Below are 11,402 nucleotides of genomic sequence, written 5' to 3'. Positions count from 1 at the left end.
GCATGCTCTCTCGATAATGTGGATGTTACTTCTTAAAATTTAGACATGTGTTTTAATTACAATAACCACAGAGGTTAGGTAGCTCCTAAGGGACCATGGGAAAGAGAATCTTTGAAGGAAGAGAAATTAGAACATAGTGTTATAAATGTGAAAATTCTATAATGATAAAACTAAATAGAAAGATTAAATGGGAAAGAGAATGGGATGGCAAGGTAAAAACGGGTTAAAAAAAAAAAAAGGAGACTTGATACCCTATGAGCATATACAGGGGGAGGAAGTCCCCCTCAGGCACAGTCATAGGGGAGAGGAGTAAGGGGAAAATGGGAGGATTGTAACAAGAAGAAATTAATAAAAAATTTTAAAAATTTAAAGGTAAAAACTGATACAGAAGGCCTACATCCAACAAAGGGATAATATCCAAAATATATAAAGAACTCGTGAAATTAAACACTACCAAACGAAATAATCCAATTAAAAAATGAGTACAGAGCTAACCAGAGAATTCTCAGCAAAGGTACACTGAATGGCAAAAAAACGCCTCAAGAAATGCTTAACATCCTTAATCATCAGGGAAATGAAAATCAAGGGGACTCTAAGATTCCATCTTACACCTACCAGAACATTCTGGTGAGGATGTAGAGAAAGGGGAAAACTCCTATATTGCTGGTAGGAATGCAAACCTGTACAACCACAGAGCATCCTTTAAAAAGTCATATGGAAACCTACTATTGTAGAAGCTTCCTAAAATTTGTACCTATATGTAAAGAGGAATTTACATGGAATTACAATATAATGGGGAAAATAATACCCGATCTTAACATCTTAAGCTTCATGTAAAACTCTTTAGGACCAGGAATGATTTACACATTATCAAGTTACAGAACACTGAGTTTCAGTGGATCCCCTAAACATGACAAGCTCTTGCCAATGCATTTGATTACATTCCACAACTTAATGGTAAGGCACTGTTGCTGAAGACACCACTTACTTATGTCATAAAACATAGATAAACAAGCAGGTATCCTAATAAAGCTTCTCTCCTGCTGACTAATACTAATGCTTCTGCAAGGTACTAGAGGAGAAAAATAATATCATAAGCTACAAGCCCCAAGAACTACAATAGTGTCTTGCCTGGGAAAAATACTAGTCCAGTAGTGCCATAAATGTGATGGCAGCAACCAACCACTTTTTAATATTAGATTTGAGGCCCACATCATGAGATGGAATCCATACTTAACACTACAAAAATGGACAAGGACTCAAGACTAGACAGGTTATGGGCATTAGGGAAAACTGACTCCTATTATGCGCTAACTGAGGACAATAATGAAATGATTCATAATGGCATATTGTGTGTGTTTCATAATGTGATTGATTGTACATGTGCTAGTTTGGATACATAATGGCATACTGTGTGTGTTTTATAATGTGATTGCACATGTGCTAGTTTGGATATGTAATGGCGTATTGTGTGTGTTTTATAATGTGATTGTACATGTGCTAGTTTGGATATCTCTTTCAGTTTTACTTGGGATCTCCTTAGTAAATAGAATATTCTTTTTTTTTTTTTTTAGAATATTCTTTTTTAAATTTTTTTATTAATTTATTCTTGTTACATCTCAATGGTTATCCCATCCTTTGTGTCCTCCCATTCTTCCCTCCCCCCCATTTTCCCATTATTCCCCTCCCCTATGACTGTTCCTGAGGGGGATTACCTCCCCCCGTATATGCTCATAGGGTATCAAGTCTCTTCTTGGTAACCTACTATCCTTCCTCTGAGTGCCACCAAGTCTCCCCTTCCAGGGGACAAGGAAAAATAGGAGGCACCAGAGTACGTGTGAAAGTCATATCCCACTCTCCACTCAACTGTGGAGAATGTTCTGCCCATTGGCTAGACCTGGGTAGGGGTTTAAAGTTTACCACCTGTATTGTCCTTGGCTGGTGCCTTAGTTTGAGCGGGACCCCTGGGCCCAACTCTGCCTATCATGATGTTCTACTTGTAGGTTTCTAGGACCCTCTAGATCCTTCGATTTTGCTATTCTCCCCTGCTTCTCTCATCTAGAGTCCCAATAGGCTGTCCTCCCCTCTGTCCCAATTTCCTGGACCCATATTTGTCACCTTGCACAAAACTCAAATCCAAGTGGATCAAAGACCTCAACATAAAACCAGAGACACTAAGTCAGTTAGAGGAAAATGTGGGGAAGAGCCTGGAACACATAGGCACAGGAGACAACTTCCTGAACAGAACACCAGCAGCCCAGGCCTTAATGTCAACAATTAATAAATGGGACCTCATGAGGCTGAGAAGCTTCTGCAAGGCAGGAGACACTGTCAAGAGAACAAAGCGACAGCCTACAGACTGGGAAAAAATCTTCACCAACCCTTCATCTGACAAAGGCCTAATATCCAAAATATATAAAGAACTCAAGAAATTAAACACCACCAAACCAAATAACCCAATTGAGAAATGGGGCTTGGAACTAAACAGAGAATTCTCAACAGAGGACTATCAAATGGTTGAGAAACACTTAAAGAAATGCTCAACCTCCTTAGTCATCAAGGAAATGCAAATCAAAACAACTCTGAGATTCCATCTTACACCCATCAGAATGGCTAAGATAAAAAATTCAAGTGACACCACATGCTGGCGAGGATGTGGGGAGAGAGGAACACTCCTTCATTCCTGGTGGGAATGCAAAATAGAATATTCTTGAGGGCTTATTCCCAGTAGCCACAAAGAGTAGACAAAATGCAATGGTAACAGCAACACTACCAAACAATAGAAATACAGTTACTCAAAATAAATAAACTCAGTAATAATACATCACCATGCTACAGATCTTAAGACAGAAAATGCCAGCTCTAATGTGATACCATATCCCACTATTATCTGCAAGTCAGTCATGGATGATACTTGAAGGACAATGGGGAAGAGTTCAAGAAAGAAATGGGGTTATCAAGAATTCAGTTATATGAAGAATAGTTAAATTCAGAGAGGAGAGAATTAGATATAATATTAAATAAAAGTGTGTTGATATAGCAAGTTGAGAAGCTTTTTGAATATTCAGCTATCCTATGCATTATAGAGTAAAGGGCTGTTGAAATAGTTATTCACAGAATTCTTGATGCTGGCAAAAACTATTACAGCATAACAATGCAGTCACATAAATTTAGATTTTTAAATGACTATAAAAGCAACTCCTAGATATATAGTTGAATGATTACAATTCAACACATCTTAGAGATGCTTGCCCATTGGTGATTTTTGCAGCACTGTTCTCAATGTTACTGAACCAAGTTGGGTGACATAACACAGGAGAATGAATAAAAAATAGAGTATATGTTTATTATAATAAGTTATATAATTTGGAGGAGAATGGGTGAACAGAGACAACCATTGTGAGCAAATTAATTCATTTTCAGAAAAAATATTTTTTCTTTATTATTTTGAGATATTACAATCACATAAATTATGTGTGAATATATAAAAGTGGAAACTATACTGTCTATCAGAACAAGGGGGAAAATGGGACAAGACAGAGTCACAAAAGGGTATGGGGGCTTGGACATGAATGTTCTCAAGGCAACATATATCTGTATGAAAATTTAACTTAATAATTAACAAAACAAAAGAATCTAAAGAAGAATTCCATCATTTGTTTTACATCTAATTTAGTCCATTTGTAATTACAAGAAATGTTACTTTCAAAATTATAGGAAATGTTAAAATGAAACACGAATATCATGTTTATGCCTCAAACTCTATGAATGTGCCTGGAAAAATTAATCTTCAAAACAAAATAATGGAATGCATGCAAGAATGAGGAATGTGACTGTGATCCCATAAATATTTGTAATGGTTTAGGCCTCTTTTCATGCTTGTTGACATATAATTAAATGCTTAACTAGGCCACTTTCATTATTGACTTGTGTGACTTAATAGAGGAGAAACTTCTTTGCTGTCACTCCTCTAGCTCCCTTCTTGTCTACTCTTTTCTTTCTCCTTTCCTCCATTCTTATGCCCTCATCTCTCCACTAATTTCTTTTTACTTTCTATTTTTTATTTTAAATTTTTTTTCACATAGCTACCAAACAGAAAAAAAAAAAAGAAAGAAAAAAGAAAACAGAAGGAACTGGAAGAATAGAGTGAAAGAACGAAAACATGATTTAAAAAAAAAAAAACAACAAACCAGCTTTGTTCTCTATTCCTACAATGGTGGCTCAGTCATGAGACACACTGCAAACATATTATTTTGCAGTTATTCTCCTGAGAGCCCCTTTGACATCCTTGTTTCTCAGGCTGTGTATGATGGGGTTCATCATGGGTGTCACTGCTGAGTAGAACACCGAAATCATTTTATCCTTTTCACTCATTACCTTGGAGTTTGGCCTCATGTAGGCAAATATTGCTGAGCCATAGAAAAGAACAACAACAAGGAGGTGGGAGCCACAGGTGGAGAAGACCTTGAGCCTTCCCTCTCCAGACTGCATCTGGACCACAGTGGAGATGATGTTCCAGTAGGAGATGAGGATGAGGGAGACAGGTGCTAAGAGGATTACCACACCCATTGCAAAGATGGCCATTTCTGTGCTGTAAGTGTCTGCTGAAGCTAGCTTCAGGAGGGCAGGAGGCTCACAGAAAAAGTGGTTAATGACATTGTTTCCTCTGTAGGGAAGGCGCAATGTGAATGTGGCATCCACCAGGGACACAAACGCACCACTGGCCCAGGACCCCGCAGCCAGCTGGACACACACCCAGTGTGTCATGATGGTGAGTAGTTGCAGAGGCTTGCAGACAGCCACATAGCGGTCTCATAAGACATCACTGCCAGCAGAGGCACACTCTGTGCATCCCACCAGGAGTAACACCACTAACTGTATGGAACACCCAGCGAAGGAAATGGTCTTCCTCTTCACCAGGAAGTGGATGAGCACCTGGGGGACTGTGGTTGTAGAAAAGCAGAGGTCAGCAAAGGACAGGTTCCTAAGGAAAAAGTACATGGGAGTGTGGAGTCTGGGGTCTGTGTGGATGAGCACAATGATCAGCAGGTTTCCCAGCACAGTGAGCAGGTAGATGAAGAGAAAGAGGAAGAAGAGCAGGACTTGGGTGTGTGGGTCCTGTGAGAGTCCCAGGAAGATGAATTCTGTCACAGAGGTTCTGTTGTCCCTACCCATGAATGGTTGTTTGTCTCTGTAGGAAAGCATCAAGGAAAGAAATATACATACAAGTTGTTTTAGAATATCTGACAGCTTATATATTTACCAACCAGAAAAACAGGTTCTTGATTTATTTATGTTCATAGCTTCCATAGTCCAAAAGACTGAATTTGGTTTTGCTCACTAGTTCTCATGATTGAAATCCAAATTTCATTTTCCCATTATGTGCATATTTTAGCAGGCCCAGTCACAGAGATTCATTATGAATTGCTACCTGTCCAAACCTCATCTGGTTCACCAAGTCTGTTCGGAGAAGGTTGTGGTGCTGCTCACGGTGTACCCTCCTTCCTTCCTGTATGTTTGGGAAGCAAGCAAGCTGATATGACTTTAACTAGTCATAGTTTATGCTATAAACTTTATTGCATTTAATAATCCTGTTTATTAACTTTATCTACAAGATTATTCTGAAGAAATATTTTGCCAAGATTGAAAAGTAAGGTAGACTGGAATAGTACTCTGAGATCTTTATCATTGTCCAAATTTATTAGCTAAAATGTTTCCTCCTAGGCTCTAGCACTCAGTAGTTTAATGCCAATCTTCAGCAGTCTGTCTTTTCTTCCTACAGGGTCCTTATGTACTAATGTCAATATCTACCATCTGTTGGTATTGCCTTTTGTCCATCATTATTAACAATATTTATATCTACTTTTATCCATTTTAAGTCCATATGAGATAGTTTTTTATTTTTTAATATATTTTATCAATTTATTCATATTACATCTCAATTGTTATCCCATCCCTCGTATCCTCCCATTCCTCCCTCCCTCTCATTTTCCCCTTACTCCTCCCCTATTACTGTGACTGAGAGGGACCTCCTCCAGTGTTTATTTTTAGAATGTAGAAGATATGAAAGGGCTTCCAGGAAGAAAAAGGCATCGCTAATCTTATCCAGCCATGTCAACTTGCCAGGTCAGATGTGCCTACATGTGTGACAGTAGGGTGACTTATGAAGGTCATCAACTACCTCCCGGGTTTCAGGTCAATCCACAGGAGGAAATACATGTCTGGTATTGTAAACCTAGATGAAAAAAAGTCTATGAATAATGAAATCATTGGCCATTAGGGAAATTTCCAACTATGGTTTAGTTAAATTTAAATGGTGTCCAAATGTTCTTTAAATCTTTATGTTTATACTTATAGACAAATGCTACTCATAGCCTTAGTTCGAGAAGTTTCTCTTTGCTGTGAACTGTGGTGAATATTGACTCAAGCCAACTGGAGTGCTGAGAATTAGTGACTATTGAATGCTCAGTCGTAATCATCACATACGCACTACTTCTTGTAAGGAACAAGGAACATCATTAGAGAGAGAAGGGTCCAGAAAAAAGGAAAGGAAAAAGGAGAGAAGGGGATGGAGATGGAGGAAAAGGAAAAGAAGGATAAGAAGCAGAAGGAGACATAGAAAGGGTATATAAGAGCTGGGATTGGAAAATGGCTACTAAATGCCATAGTAAAAACACGAAACAGCTTTTGCCAACATTATCTCAACATCTTCAGTTTCTGAGTAAGACCTGCATCAAACTGTGTTTAATATGGACTTGGTGGCATGTTAAAAGTTTATACCTTGCCTTGCTGAGCTGTTAGCAGCCAAAGAATTCTTGAAGAAAGACATTCACTTCTTAAGTTGTATAGCCACTAGTAAGCTCACTGCTACCTAATGGGTTGTTCCAAATATGTGGCCTCGGCTTGTCTGTATCTTGCTCTGTAACCAAGACTGTACTTCAGCATGTGACTCTCCTACCTCAGCCTTCTGTGTACAGGAATTGCCAACATGTACCATCTGGCCTGGATTAGATTATACTATGTATCTTAAATATACACAATAAAAATTATCCTGCCAAGCAGTGGTGGTGCATGCCTTTGATCCTAGCACTTGGGAGACAGAGGCAGGCAGATGTTTGAGTTTGAGGCCAGCCTGCTCTACAGAGTAAGTTCGAGGACAACCAAAGCTACACAAAGAAGCCTTGTCTAAAAAAAAAATCATCCTAACATTTTTAGATGTTAAAAATACTTGCAAATGCACTCAAGAGAAGTTAGTATTATTTCTATTTGATGAATTTTTAAATCAGTAATGAATAGACAAAACCCAGCAAAGAATATATAAAAAGTTAAACCCCTGTTTTCAAAAATAGGTAAAGCTACACATAAAATGTGAATCAAAATATGTTTACTAAAACAACAAAAATCAGATATGACATTTTGCCTTGTGAGTGAAAATTTAAATGATGTAATTTCTAACCAATAAGACACAGAAAGATAACTGTTATGAAATATTAAGTGCAAAACAATTGTTTCTACTTTGCACATACTATGTTACTTAAATTTTTACATGATATGTAAATGGATATATCTGATTGCATTTATAATATGCATTTATTTTGTAGGCATTTCTCCTATAGTGAGTATTCAAAGATCATGAACAACTATTAGATGCAAGAAAACAGCATAAGTCATTAACTAGCATTAAGTCTCCTCTGCTCGCCTTATTCATAATAGCCAGAACATGGAAACAGCCTAAGTGTCCCTCAGTAGAAGAGTGGATAAAGAAACTGTGGTACATATACACTATGGAATACTACTCAGCTATTAAAAACAAGGAATTCCCTAAATTTGTGGATAAATGGATTGAGCTAGAAATGATCATAATGAGTGAGTTAACCCAGAAGCAGAAAGAATCAAATGGTATATACTCACTTATATCTGCATACTAGCCCAAGGGGCATGTCCCACAAAAGCCTTCACTTACCAGGAAACTGGGACAGAGGGGAAGGCATCCTATTGGGACTCTAAATGAGAGACGCATGGGAGAACAGCAAAATAAAAGGATCCAGAGGGTCCTAGAATTCTACAAGTAGAACAATATGATAGGCAGATTTGGGCCCAGGGGTCCCGCTCAAACTAAGGCACCAGCCAAGGACAATACAGGAGGTAAACTTTAAACCCCTTCCCAGATCTAGCCAATGGTCAGAATATTCTCCACAGTTGAGTGGAGAGTGTGATACGACTTCCTCACATACTCTGGTGCCTCACATTTGACCATGTCCCCTGGAGGGGGAGACCTGGTGGCACTCAGAGGAAGGACAGCAAGTAGCCAAGAAGAGACTTGATACCCTATGAGAATATATAGGGGGACGTAATCCCCCTCAGGAACAGTCATAGGGGAGGGGAATAATGGGAAAATGGGGGGGGGGGGAGGAATGGGAGGATACAAGGGATGGGATAAACATTGAGATGTAACAAGAATAAATTAATAAAAAAAAAAAAAAAAAAAAAAAAAAGTCTCCTCTGCTCAACTGATGTCTTTAAATCCTGGATGGTCTAGGTTTTCTGCTCATCCAGAGGATATGATTTAAATTCCCAGAACCCCCATTGTCATTTTACAACTGCTTATAACACCAGACCCAGGGTATCTGGAATTCTCTGTCTTCCATGGGCTTTCTCACACATGTAGCAAACACACACAGACACACACACACATACACACACACACACACATACACACACACACACACACACACACACACACACACACACCGATAAATGAACAAATAAATAAACAAATCTTTCAATCCTGGTTTATCTAGTTGATGTATAGACAACAATAAATTAATTACTTTGCTTTGCTTAGTTTTGCTCAGGCGTAAAGTGGTAACTGAAATTATACTTATCTAATAGTGTTGCTATTAAGATTCATAAAATGTAAGCATTTAAAGAATTTAAGACAATAATAAGTTATTTACCATATTATATAATGTCTCATTAGAATAATGGGATTATACTTAAGCATGGTCATATGTGTTTACAATCCCGGCACTTGGAAAATGGAGGCTTTTGGATCTCTGTAAGTCCAAGGCCAACTTGGTAAAAATAGTAATAAGTTTCAAGCCATGGCTACATAGTGATGCCCTGTCCCAAAACAATGACATAATAATAATAAAAAACAGGACTAGGTTGTAGATACCATTGCCATTGCAACATGAGAAAACAGTTGCCAGAGTGCAGTGAGGCTGGCTCACTGTGTTTGACCCAGGAAAAGGATTATTTTCATCAGTTGTTTTCCCTCTTTGTCTCCTTTTGTTTTTGTCCATCCCATGAGAGTGGAAGTATGTTAACAATAACATTTTAAATCATGATTAAAATCAATAAGGGAGAACTGAAGCCATCAATGTACGTGTAATGAGCAGCCAAGGAGACTGTCCAAGTTAACCAGTGTCTTCTCTGCTTTTTGAAATTCGTTTTATTCTGAAATGGTTAAAGCCTACAAATAAGAAAGATACAAAAACAAATCTGTAAAATCCTATTATAATGATCCCCATAGTTATAAATTTGGATTAGTTGATCATTTAATTTATTAATTTGACTACGAAAAAAATTACTGCTTAAACACTGCTTTGTTACTGTAATCCAAACAAGCAATTAGCATTGCCATAAAGACCTGAAATCAGAAACTTTCTTCCAAAGCTAAAACTGAAAGATTAAATAACCATATTATGGACACTTAAAATACTTACCATGCTATAGCAAAACAGTTTGTGTGCAAGGCTGCTCAATCCACAGGACACAGACAGTTAACAGTGGTGACCCTTGGGAAGCGGGATTCTAGAGACTCAGGGAAACTGGCACGCTTTTTTATGCTTCTGTGTATTGCTTGATTTAATTTCCAATTTAACTTATAATAAGGATAAAGTAAAATATTCAAAATCTGTGATTCTATTAAATAAAATATGAAGGAATTAGATCCAGACAATATAAACTCAGAATTAAAAAGGTAATAGAGTTCTGCAAAAGCAGAGATACCATGGGTCTGGTTAGCTATAAGATCATCAGAGGCTGATTAAGAGTTAGGTCAGTCCTAAAAATAGCATTTTCCATAAGCTAGAAAACACATTATTAACTACTTCACAGTAGGGTGATTGGTTAGGCAGCAAAGAAATGTGTCAGTGTAAATCTTTTTTGTTGCTGTTGTTTGTTTTTTGAGACAGGTTTCTCTGTGTAACTCTGGCTGTCCTGGACTCGCTTTGTAGATTAGGCTGTTCTCAAACTCACAGAGATCCACCTGCTTCTGCCTCTCACGTGCTGGGATTAAAGGTGTGCACCACTACGCTCAGCTCAGACAGAGAAATTTATACAGAGAAAACATTCCAGAGGCATTTAGAGCCTGAGTCCGCTCACTGCTCATGGGCACATGCATATAAACAACCCTAAGCATTTAAAAGTAAGGTAATTAATTTTTTTTCATTTCTTGTCTTCAGACAATATCCACAATGAAAATTACTACATTCTCTTTACCTTTTATATGAGCCTCTGTTTAAAAAAAAACAAACACTCTCCAATTCTCTAATTTTTTAGGCTTTGCAGAAAAGTTCTGGTCCTATTTTATTTTTCTTATATAGACAGATTCTATGTCAGTGCTTTCAAAAGTTTTCTGCTCAACCAATGAGTTAGATTTGACCATTATTTTTGTACTACCTATAAAGAGACAATGCACCTATTTCTTAATACAGTTTTAATAATATGTCTAATGGCATGCACATGATCTTTTGCTGCACTCCTATTTTAGGATTCTGAAACATATATAATTTATTTATACAATTTATATGTCAAGTTTAATAAGAATGGCAATTCTCACAGTTAAATAAAAGCGAGTTGAGTGAAAACATAAAACATCTCATGCTGGTATGTCACATTAACTCACTGATTCCAGAGAAGAATGTTTGAGAACATTCTCAGGGCACCCTGAGAAATATAGATGTGATTCAGAGAACAGAAAAGTTTTGACTTTCAGATACCAGGATCGGATACCAGATGCCAGTTACCCAGAGTTTATAGATTGTCAGCCATATCTACAGGAAGAATGGGATTCAGTTTTCTCAAGGACAGGGTGAGGGCTGCAGCCTGTGAGCCAACCTCAGCAGGCATACAGCTTTCTCTAGGACCAGAGGCTCAGGTACACATCCCTGTTTCTTTCAATGACCAAACTCAAATAATGAAAGGGAGTGCGCTGAGTCAAGGAAGCAGAAGATAACATCAAAGCTTAGCTTGTAGAGCCATAAAGAGCCAGTGCCTATCCATAGATTTTATGGTCACTCTGGTACCTTTAATCAAGACTTAACCCAGAGAAGCTCCAGAACAGCATTCGTGAAGATCACCTCAATTCTTCAGAGACCCGTGGAAGCAGGAGTGCA

General features: G+C 37.9%; 1 pseudogene; it reads right to left on the bottom strand.

Moving 5' to 3' along the window:
• Positions 1-4,248: 4,248 nt before the first annotated feature.
• LOC127191836 (olfactory receptor 2D3-like) lies at positions 4,249-5,175 on the bottom strand (annotated as a pseudogene).
• Between the last annotated feature and the right edge of the window lie 6,227 nt (positions 5,176-11,402).

The sequence above is a fragment of the Acomys russatus genome, chromosome 7 (assembly GCF_903995435.1).
Source record: "Acomys russatus chromosome 7, mAcoRus1.1, whole genome shotgun sequence".
NCBI classification, from domain to species: Eukaryota; Metazoa; Chordata; class Mammalia; order Rodentia; family Muridae; genus Acomys; species Acomys russatus.
This window is presented reverse-complemented; position numbering and strand designations above follow the sequence as displayed.